General features: G+C 43.5%; 1 non-coding gene across 1 annotated transcript; it reads right to left on the reverse strand.

Moving 5' to 3' along the window:
- Positions 1–6,547: 6,547 nt before the first annotated feature.
- LOC112429275 (U6 spliceosomal RNA) lies at positions 6,548–6,654 on the reverse strand. Its single transcript, XR_003021467.1, has one exon. It is a non-coding gene; the product is annotated as a U6 spliceosomal RNA (small nuclear RNA).
- Positions 6,655–12,091: the final 5,437 nt, after the last annotated feature.

Here is a 12,091-nt window from a genome sequence, read left to right on the forward strand (position 1 = left end):
GCTACTGCACATGCGGACAGCCTGCCCCAAGGAAAAAATCAAGGGAGGAGAGATGCAAAACTCCAGAAGCATGCCAATGTATAAAACCCCAAGTCTAAGGTCAAACAGGGCACTTGGATTGCTCAAGTTGCCTGCTTGGCCCTGTTCCAAGTGTACTTTACTTCCTTTCATTTCTGCTCTAAAACTTTTTGATAAACTTTCACTGCTTCTCTAAAAAAAAAAAAAAAAAAAGAAAGAAAAAGAAAATATCACCAGGGGGGCTTTCACTCTTTTAGATGGGCATTATTTGTTAGATCTCTATTTCCATGGTTTCAAGTAAATGAGGCAATAATTAGAAATTTATCCCTTATAATAGTCTCTATAACAGATTCTACTACAAAGGTTTTCATCAGGCAACAGACTTTAAATTCTCTTGCTAAGTTGTGCTAGGCTGGGCTCATGCCTGTAATCTCAGCACTTTGTGAGGCAGAGACCAGACGATTGCTTGTGAGTTGTGACTAGGAGTTTGTGACTAGCCTGGGCAACATAGCAAGATCCCATCTCTACAAAAAAATAAACACAAAAATTAGCCAAATATGGTGTCATGTGCCTGTAGTCCCAGCAGCTTGAGAGGCTGAGGCAGGAGGATCACTTGAGCCTGGGAGATCGAGGCTGCAGTGAGTTATGATCTTCAGCCTGAGTGACAGAGTGAGATTCTGTTTCAAAAAAAATTGAATAAATAAGGTTGTGCTATATAATAGAATGGTTTTAGATTACTTAATGGCTGAACAGGTAAATATCTGTGCAGTTGCTGACACTTCTTGTACACAGAAGAATACATTTGGTATTACAGAGGTTCAGTTACAGAAAATTAACAAATCCCCTATAACTCATTTTGTGCTTGGTTGAAACGAATTGACTATCTAGTTGATTCTTTGATCTATTTGATTTTTGTTGGTTTGGTTCATGGGGACCCTGTCTAAGGCACATAATCCAAACTCTTGATATTATCTTCCTGATAGTCATATTAATGATAGTAGTCTCCCTGGTACACCGTATTCTCTCAAACATTTTAAATGTTTGCATGCAGCCATCAGATAATGTCAAATGGTCTCTCTTCAACTGGAACAACAACATTTTAAAAAACATAACCATGAGGACACTGCAACCTATAAGTTTTGTGCTGAAACTAGAAACCCAGATGATGGTAACTGAGATGGCTGCTAAAGCCCTGAGTTCCGGTCACATTCCTGCCTAAGTGAGAACTTAACCAAAAGGGGAGGGTTTTTAAACAAAATTATGGCAAGTCATAATTTTGGAGTGAGCTCACGTAGTAGACCCCAACAGACCAGAACAGATTAAACCAAAGTGGAGTAATTCATGCTAGATGCGAAATAATCAAACTAAAACTTTAAAGAAGCAGATAGATCCTAAAACAGATTAAGAGATTGTAGAATAGAAAATAGAAGATTCTAGCATAAGGAGGTCCCCTCTACTCTAACCCTTACAAAAAAGGAATCTAAAGCCCTCACAAAACCCACTCTTCTGCTGTTTCCAAGTGGGATTTGAGCCCAAATAAGTACATTTACAATGACGACAGAATGATATCAATGCCTAAAGTTTTGAGAGGTTGACAAAAAGCGGAGAATTGTTAAATTAAGTTTAGCCTAAATCTGCCTCCTTATGTTCAGCCTAAAGATTTCTCCGTACATAGTGAAGTATAGTCTAGCTGACTGTGTAAACAGACTGTAACCTACTCTCATACCAATCACTGAGTTTTGGTCAATCAAAGGTGGCCAACTGTTCAAACTGTATTCAAATAAGGTAAATGCCAAGCTGTAACCCATCCAGCTGTTTCTGTATCTCATTTCTATTTTTTGTATGTCACTTTCCTATTTCTGTCCACAGGTCTTCTCTGACCATGCAGTAAGCCTGGAGTTTTTCTGAACCTATTCTGGTTTAGGAGGCTGTCCAAATGACCAGTCGTTCTTTGCTCAATTAAACTCTTACATTTAATTTGTCTAAAGTTTTTATTTTAAAACAACTAAGCAGGCTGGGTGTGGTGGCTCATACCTGTAATCCCAGCACTTTGGGAAGCCAAGATGAGTATATCAGCTGAGCCCAGGAGTTTGAGACCATCCTGGGCAACATGACAAAAACCTGTCTCTACAAAAAATACAGAAGATAATTAGCTGGGCATACTGGTGCGTGCCTGAGGATTGCTTGAGCCCAGGAGGCTGAGGTTGCAGTGAGCCAAGATTGCACGGTTGAACTCCAGTATGGACAGAAGACTGAGAACTTGTCTAAAAAAATTAAAAAGCTAAGCAGACTGGGTATGAAGAAGCAAGATCTGACTCAAGCATCAGATGGGGATAGAACAAGATGATGATGGAGGTTTATTCTAGCCTGGAGAATCTCAGGTGCTATTACTGATAGCCTTGTCCTGATTTGGAATGTGGCATGCGGTCACAAACTCTCATCATACTCATCTTTGCGTTTTTAAAAAATGTTTTACTCTCTACTTCAACAGATGCAAAGATCTTGGCATTTCTCATAGCAAGGCGCAAGCATCTAGCACAAAAGAGGCTCTCAAAAGAAAAGTTCATTTCTTCTCCTCTTTGAACTTTAAAGTGACTTCCATCTAACTTTTGACTTGAACTTCCACTTTGCTCAGAAAAGACTGTAATGCAATGGATAAAATACTGTAATGCAATGGATAAAAGAATATACGTTTGATAAGAAAAAAATGGATTTCTAACCCTTCTCTCCTTTGGATCGCATTTGCACATGGAATAATAGTAACTATGAAGATGCAGTCTGCTGGTCAGTTGGTTAATTACAGCCAGTCCTCAGATAACATCATTACATTCAACATCCTTTTGTTATAACATTGTTGAGAAAACAAATCGATTCCCAGCCAGGGTCACTGTCTGTGTGGAGCTTGCATGGTCTCCTCATGCCTGCGTGGGTTTTCTCCAGGTACCCTGTTTTCCTCCCACATCCCATGGATGTGCACTTTAGGTAAACTGGCATGTCTAAATGGTTCCTGTCGGAGTGTGTGTGTGTGTGTGCGCACGCGCGCGCGCACTCTGTGATGGGACAGCATCCTGTCTGGGGGGACGCCCACCTGGCGTCCTGAGCTGCTAGGACAGGCTGCCACCTGACACCCTGAATTGGAATAAGCAGCTTGGAAACGGAATGAATGAAAATGAGTGAATACAAATTATTGTAAAATTAAAAAATCCATACAGTATATGATAATCATACAAATGCAGGACAATGAATGATGTGATCCAAAAGCACTCAGTGAGTCTGCCAGATTGGTTCTTGTTTGTTTTTGAACTGTATAGTGGGAGGACATGCTCCTGAAAATTTTTGCTTTACAAACACTTATTCCTTGATTTAACCCACCATCACCACGACCGCCCTCACTCACTGATTAACCAAAACTTGGGTCAATTATTCTCTTGTTTCTATTAATCTTTGTAAAAGGTATGTGTAGCTCACATTTATTTCGATGTTTAATATTAGAAGTGTTTTGATCTTGTTTAGAAGTTTGGTGATATTTTTGTAAGCAGGAATATGCCAAATATGCCGTAGGAACTTAATTCTTGTTTCTATCAATTAGAGTATGGAGCTGCAGACACTTTTTTTTTTTTTTAAGAAACAAGGTCTTACTCTGTCACCCAGGCTGGCATCCTCAGTGGTGCGATCACAGCACACTGCAGCTTCAAACTTCTGGGTTCAAGCAATTTTCCCACCTCAGTCTGCTGAGTAGCTAGGACTACAAGTGCATGCTGCAGTGCCTACTGATTTCATTATTATTAATTTTTAAGCGAACTATGTGTGACTTTTGTTATACTGCTGGTACGTGCAAAAACAGGGAAGAGCTAAAGGGCATTTCTTTTTTCTTTTTTTGAGATAGGGTCTCACTCTCTTGCCCAGGCTGGAATCCAGTGGCCCGATCTCAGTTCACTGCAGCCTCCACCTCCCAGGTTCAAGCCATCCTCCCAGCTCAGCCTCCTGAGTAGCTGGGATCACAGACTTGTGCCACCATGCCTAGTTTTTGTATTTTTAGTAGAGACTTGTGGGATGTATGCAATGTGGCTTCAACTGAGGCCCAAGAAAATGGTGCAGACTGCTTGCGGTCCTGAAAATTGCAATTGCCCTGAAAACTGCAGTTGCCCTGAAAATTGGAGTGTGGTTCGACTTGATGATACAGTTCTATGTAGCGTTCTAATATTTATTAATCTAAAGTGGTTAATGAAATAAATTGGACATAGGAGTTGATATCCGGTATCCTCAGGTTACTGATTTTATTTTTATTATTTTTATTTTATGTTTTTGAGACAGAGTCTCAGTCTGTCTCCCAGGCTGGAGTGGAGTTGTGTAATTTCGGCTCACTACCGCCTCCACTTCCCAGGATCAAGTGATTCTTGTGCCTCAGCCTCCAGAGTACCTGGGATTACAGATGTGCGCCACCAGGCCCCGCTAATTTTTTTATTTTTAGTTGAGATGGGGTTTCACCATGTTGGCCAGGCTTGTCTCGAACTCCTGACTTCAGATGATCCGCCAGCCTTGGCCTCCCAAAGTGCTGGGATTACAGATGTGAGCTACTGCACCCAACCCTGATTTTTAAAACGTTGTATACTGTGAAGCACCACATTAAAGTACTCTAATCTTACGAATTTTTAGTGTTTTTGAATTCTCAGCCAGGTGCAGTGGCTCAAGCCTATAATCCCAGCACTTTGGGAGGCTGAGGCAGGCGAATTGCTTGAGCTTAGAAGCTTGAGACCAGCCTGGGAAACGTGGCAAAACCCCATAGCTATATTTTAAAAAGAAAAAAATGAATTCTCCAGTTCCCCAGGCTCATACTCAAAGAGTGATTTAAAAAACTGACAAAAGGCTCTCTCCTTGTCCAAACTTGGCCTCTCCTCCCTCCTGTCCTTGGCCTGCCTGGCCCAGTTTTAATAAGAATCCTGCTAAGTTATCCCCCATCCTTGATATCTGATCAAGTTTCTGATCCTTCACCTCTGATATATAAGTCCTTGGTCTGCCTCTAGCAAGAATCCTGCTAGTTCAGTTTAGCTAGAATCCCCCTACCCATGATGTCTGCTCTTAGTAATTTTTCAGCTATGACCCCCTCACTCTTCTTGTTGCCTATAAATCCCCACTTCTTGCCCTTGCTGTTTGGTTGAGGCAGACCTCTCTCCCCTCTTCCAATAGTGCTGGATAAAATCCTCTTAACTGTTTTAAAAAGTGTCAGTATATATATATATATATATATATATATATATGTATGTATGTATATAGCAATTCTAGAGCCAGGAAATATAAATGAAGAGTTCTTTCCTTCCTTTCTCTCTACTTCCTTTCTTCTTCAGTCTTTTTTTTTTGTTTGTTTGTTTGTTTTAAGAGACGAGGTCTCACTATATTGCCCAGGCTGATCTTGAACTCGAGTTCAAGCAATCCTCCTGCCTCTGCCCCCTAAAGTGCTGGGATTATAGGCGTGAGTTACACACCTGGCCTCATTCCTTTCTTTCTCATGCCCTCTTTCCCTCTATCTCCTTCCTTCCCTTATGTTAAATATAATTTTCAGGAGTTCATTATTTGGATTGGGCTCTGGCATTAGACCCAATGGACCAAACTAAAATGGAGTACAAATGCTGAAGTTCCACACCACCAAGCCAAAACCAAGATTTTTTTTTTTTTGAGATGGAGTTTTGCTCTTGTCACCCGGGCTGGAATGCAATGGCATGATCTCGGCTCACTTCAACCTCTACCTCCCAGGTTCAAGCAATTCTCCTGCCTCAGCCTCCTGAGTAGCTGGGGAGTATAGGCGCCCACCACCACGCCCAGCTAATTTTTGTATTTTTAGTAGAGACAGGGTCTTACCATGTTGGCCAGGCTGGTCTCAAACTCCCAACCTCAGGTGATTCGTCTGCCTTGGCCTCCCAAAGTGCTGGGATTTATAGGTGTGAGCCACCACACCTGGCCTGAAACCAAGATTGATAACCAAGATTGTTATCAAACCTTCCAAGAAATCAGGAGAGAGTGAAATAATAACCAAATCTCCAAACAGGCCAGTTTTAGACCTACAGGACTACAGGCGCATACCACCACACCTGCCTAATTTTTAATTTTTTTGTAGAGACAGGGTCTCACTATGTTGTCCCAGCTGCTCTCGAACTCCTAGGCTCAAGTGATCCTCTTGCCTTAGCCTCCCAAAGTGTGTGATTACAGGTGTGAGCCACCACACCTAGTCCAGCCATTCTGTATTGTTCTTCTGTGCTCTCTTAATGCTTAACCATGTCTTTTATTTAAATAATTCCAGGAACTGGCCTTAGGAGGTCCAGAATATCAGACCAAGGTTGAGAGTGTCCCATCTCAGGAAAGAATGCTGAAGAATTGATTTACAGCCTTGTTGCCTCCAGCGAGACCACCAGGTGGCCCATTACTCAACATAACCATTGCAACCAGATAATGCTGACCTGCATACCCGACCTCTCAGAGCTTTGCCCCGCCCTGCCTGCATAGCTACCCGATATTTATTTTTATAATTTTTAATTAAAATATGCATGGCTTCATGAATTTGCATGCCATCCTTGTGCAGGGGTCATGCTAATCTTCTCTGTAGCATTCCAATTTTAGTATATATGCTGCCGAAGCAAGCACTAAGTGTGATGTTTCATAGTCCCCTGAAACAGGAAATTTTTTTTTTTTTTTTTTTTTTTGAGACGGAGTCTAGCTCTGTTGCCCAGGCTGGAGTGCAGTGGCCGGATCTCAGCTCACTGCAAGCCCCGCCTCCCGGGTTCACGCCATTCTCCTGCCTCAGCCTCCCGAGTAGCTGGGAGTACAGGTGCCCGCCACCTCGCCCGGCTAATTTTTTTTTGTATTTTAGTAGAGACGGGGTTTCACCGTGTTAGCCAGGATGGTCTCGATCTCCTGAACTCGTGATCCGCCCGTCTCGGCCTCCCAAAGTGCTGGGATTACAGGCTTGAGCCACCGTGCCCGGCCCAGGAAATATTTACTTACTGCTTAACTTACTTGCTATTATCTGTAGGGTCATGACAGGAAACAGAAGGCGCACTCCCACTTGAGTAATTTGAAGGTAATCTAATAAATCATTAACTTAGTTATAATGGCGTGGGCAGGGTGTAGGAAAATTACAACGGTTAGCATAAGACGGTGAGGCTACGACAAAGGGAGGCAGTGGTTACCAGGACTTGGACAAGAGGGCTATGTACACCAGACACTACGGCCTTCGGTTGAAGGCCACCGCCAGCCTTGGTTAAGTCTGCAGGGGTGGGGCTGGGGTGTTGTGGGAATAAAGACCCCAACTTCCATCTTCTCCCGCTTTCCACATCCCACTGCTGCTTCCTAATGGCTGATCCCAGTCAGAAACCAGAGGGCAGGGAAGTGTGTGGATGAAGTCACGAGGCTAGTTTCCTGAGGCTCAGACAGGCGAATAGGGAATTGGGAAGGAAAAATGGAAGATCTCTCTCATATTCATTTAGGCAAAATGAAACAACTGAACTTCAGAATGCTGCCTTGTGTGTGACTTTGGGCATGTGTGTTTACCTGGCCTGTTTCATCATCTGTAAAATGCTGGATAAGTTTCTCTACCACGTATAGTTATTGTAGAGACATATGTGGAGTTGCCTAGCACCCCGTATCAGTTAGCTATCATTGTCGCTAACCCCCAAAACTGAGTAGCACACAACACTAAGTTTTTCCTTTTCACATTTCTGCAGGTTGGCTGATCTGAGCTGGGTTCTGCTTCGAGCTGGTGGCCAAGGCTAACAGGCGGCTCTAGCCAGCTTGTCTCTTGTCCTCTTGGACCAGTGGGCTGGCTGAGGTGTGTTATTCTCATGGAGACAGCTGGGATGCAGGAGAGCAAGCCCAGTTGTGCAACTGTGTCTTAAGGCTTTAGCTGTGTTGTATTAATTTTTCTGGAGCTTTGGTAACAAAATACCACAACCTTGGTGGCCTAAAATATTTTCAAAGTCATGGCAAAACCCGCAATTACATTTGCACCAACCTAATAACACAAATTTATTGTCTTATGGTCCTGAAGATCAAAAGTCAGAAATGGGTTTCATTGGGCCAGTCGAGGGAGGGAGGCAGGGGCCCAGTCAGGGAGTCAGCAGGGCTGTGCTCCCTTAGGAAGAATCCGTTTCCTTGTTCCGTGGCTCCCTCCATCTTCAGAGCTGACAGTAGAGCATCTCCAATCTACTGTTGCTTCCATTTTTACACCAACTTTTTCTGATTTTTGACTCTCCAGCCTCCCTATTTATAAGGACCTTTGTGATTACACTGGGCCTAGCCAGATAATTGCATCTCTAGAACGTTATTTAATTACGTCTGCAAAGTGTCTTTTACAATGTTGTTACATATTCACAGGTTCTGGAGATTGAGCCTACCCCTTCTGGGGGGCGGGGGAGGGCATCATTCAGCCTACCAAATAGATCATGCCTGCTAAATTCCATTGGCCAACATCAAGAGAGGGAAGTACTCATAAATGCAGAATGGGGAGATAGTAAATATTTCTGACAGTAATGTCATCTACCACACATCTGGTACTTTTTTTGTTTTCTTGTTTTTTTTTTTTTGAGACAGAGTCTTGCTCTGTCGCCCAGGCTTGAGTGCAGTGGTATGATCTCGGCTCACTGCAACCTCCGCCTCCTGGGCTCAAGTGATCCTCCTGCCTCTGGAGTAGCTGGGATTACAGGAGCCTGCCACCGTGCCCAGCTAATTTTTGTGTTTTTAGTAGAGATGGGGTTTTGCCATGTTGGCCAGGCCGGTCTTGAACTCCTGACCTCAAGTGATATGCCCGCCTCGGCCTCCCAATCGCAGGGATTACAGGTGCGAGCCACCGTGCCCAGCCAAAGTTTTTAATAAACGCTTACTGAATATAAGTTGGACTATGATGACTCATGGTGCTATACTTTTCGAGGGCTTCCTGAAAAACTTCCTGAAAACACCAGTGAGCACTGATCATCTTATGATCACAGCCACACTGTTGTCTGGGCTTGAGTTACTGCTGGGTCTGCAAGCAATGGTCAAGGTGGATGAAAACTATAATTTAAGGTCTTTATTTACTCATTCCATTTATAGTGCTGTTGTATACTCCAGAATCACATTGAAAGTTAGGCTCTGAATTTTCCTTCTTCTTCTACTCACTACTCCAAGCAAGATGACACATTATCTGCTTTAAACCTTCTGAAGGTGCGGAAAAGAGGCTGCAGGATTTTAGAGAAACAGTTTCCTTTTAATCCTCTTATCCCTTTGCCAGAAACGGCCCAGAAGTCAGCTGAGGAAGCATTTATCAAGGCAGGGAAGTCATGTACTGCTCTGCTTTGAGCAGGTTGGAGCAAACCTGGAGTGCTTTGTCTGCCAGTGGACACCACTCTGTGAGTGGCACTCACAAATGAAGAGTGCAGGAAGACAACATATGGTTAGGAGATTCAAAACTGTGGTACTGACTGAGGCAGGGTTGGAAGGGTTTCGGCTTGGAGAAGAGAGGACCTTCAGATGACCAGAAGGTAACATGATTTGTGTGGCTAGAGGGAGAATCAGGCAATATTTTCCTAGCTCTGTCCACTGAAAAGGCCTAATGACCAAACAAGTGGCAATGAATTTGCTTATTGCCTGGACTGGTTGCTAAACACCATTTCCAACAAAACCAGGGCTCCTTGGAGAAATGGCTGATTTCAGATCTGGACTGAAAATGTACAACATGAGCCTGGAAATCTTACCATACCAGGAAGCGAGGAAACTGACAAGATTAGAATTGCTTCAAAAGGACTCAGGAGGCAAATTGAGTTGAGTCCCACTGACTGAAGACAGAATTAGGTGACACTGATTAGAAGGCCAGGCACAGTGGCCCACATCTGTGATCCCAACATTTTGGGAGGCGGAGGTAGGTAGATTGCTTGAGCTCAGGAGTTCAAAAACAGCCTGGGCAACATAGCGAAACTCCGTCCCTACAAAAAATACAAAAATTAGCCAGGCGTGGTGGCATGTGCCTATAGTCCCAGCTACTTGGGAGGCTGAGGTGGGAGGATGGCTTGACCCCGGGAGGTTGAGGCTGCAGTAAGCCATGATCACGCCAGCGTATTCCAGCCTAAGTGACAAAGTAAGACCCTAACTCAAAAAAGAAAAAATAAAAAGGTAGCATTGATAAGGCGAGCTGCCATGGATTGAAAAAACTGTTTAAAGCCACAGTCCATGGTTTAATGTATCCAGGCATAAATAATCAATGGTTGCCATTATGACAAAAAAGACATCCAGGTGGGGTCTTGCTAAGTTACCCAGGCTGGTCTTGAACTCCTGGCCTTCAACTCCTTGAACTCCTCCCACCTTGGCTTCCTATAAGTGTGGGACACCGCCCCCACCCCTATGTAGTTTTCTTTTTTTTTTTTTGAGACAGAGTCTTGCTCTGTTGCCCAGGTTGGAGTGCTAAGGCGCGATCTCGGCTCACTGCAGCCTCCACCTCCAGGGCCCAGGTGATCCTCCACTTCAGCCTCCCAAGTACCTGGGACTACAGGGACCTGCCACCATGCCTGGCTAATTTTTCTATTTTTTGTAGAAGCAGGGTCTCCCTATGTTGCCCAGGCTGGTCTTGAACTCTTGGGCTCAAGTCATCTGCCTACCTCAGCCTCCCAAAAGCGCTGGGATTACAGGCATGCGCCATGGTGTCCAGTCCCCAAGAAGTTTTGAAAAAAAAAATTAAGGTGGTGATGCACACACTGACAGCCCAGACTCACGGGCAGAATATATGCATGTAACAAACCTGCATTTGCACATTCAAAATTTTTTAAAAATTGGAATTTGATAAAACTGCTAGAATAGTGGGTCTTCAATTTTAGTATGTGCCAGGACCACCTAAGGGGCTTTTAAAAACACCTATGGCTGCGTTCTACTCAGTTTTATTTTTTAAATATTTATTTGAGACAGAGTATCACTCTGTCCCCATATTGGAGCATGAGCTTGGCTCACTGCAGCCTTTACCTCCTGGGTTCAAGATTCTCCTGCCTCAATCTCCCAAGTAGTTGGGATTACAGGTGTGTGCCATCATGCCCGGGTAATTTTTGTATTTTTAATAGAGATGGGGTTTCACCATGTTGGTCAGGCTGGTCTTGAACTCCTGACCTCAGGTGATCTGCCCGCCTCAGCCTTCCAAAGTGCTGGGATTGTAGGTGTGAGCCACTGCAACTGGCCCAGTTTTGTTTATTAAAAAAAAAATATTGGCCGGGTGCGGTGGCTCACCCTGGTGATCCTAGCACTTTGGGAGGCTGAGGCGGGAGGATTACCCGAGGTCTGGCATTTGAGACCAGCCTGGCCAACATGGTGAAACCCTGTCTCTACTAAAAATACAAAAATTAGCCAGGTGTAGTGGCACACGCCTGTAATCCCAACTACCTAGGAGGCTGAGGCAGGAGAATTGCTTGAGCCCAGGAGACAAGAAGTTGCAGTGAGCCAAGATTGTGCCACTGCACTCCAGCCTGGCCGACAGTGCGAGACTCTATCTTAAAAAAAAAAAAAAAAAAAAAAAAATTGTTGTGGGTACATAGTAGGTGTATATATCCATGGAGTAAATGAGATACTTTGATATAGGCATGCAATGTGTAATAATCGCAACATGGAAAATGGGGTCTTCATTATCTAAAGCATTTTTTGTATGTTATTTTTATTTTTTCTTTTTAATTACCCACAGTACACAGATATACCCTCAAGCATTTATCCTTAATGTTACAAACAATCCAGTTATAGTCTTTATTTTAAAATGTACAATTAAATTACACACTATAATCACCCTGTGTGCTATCACAAACTACGTTCTCTTTTTTTTTGGATCCATTAACCATCCCCACTTACCCCTCACCCCCCTACTACCCTCCCAGCCTCTCATAACCATCCTTTTACTATTGCTATGAGTTCCATTGTTTTGATTTTTGGCTCCCACAAATAAGCGAGAACATGCGAGGTTTGTCTTTCTGTGCCTGACTCTATCCACAGTTTTTGATTCAGAGTCTGGGGTGAAGACTGAAGTTGTATTTCTAACATCTAAATCCGAGATGATTTTGATGCTGCTGGTTGGGAACCGCAT

Source organism: Macaca nemestrina, chromosome 15 (assembly GCF_043159975.1).
Source record: "Macaca nemestrina isolate mMacNem1 chromosome 15, mMacNem.hap1, whole genome shotgun sequence".
Classification (NCBI taxonomy): Eukaryota; Metazoa; Chordata; class Mammalia; order Primates; family Cercopithecidae; genus Macaca; species Macaca nemestrina.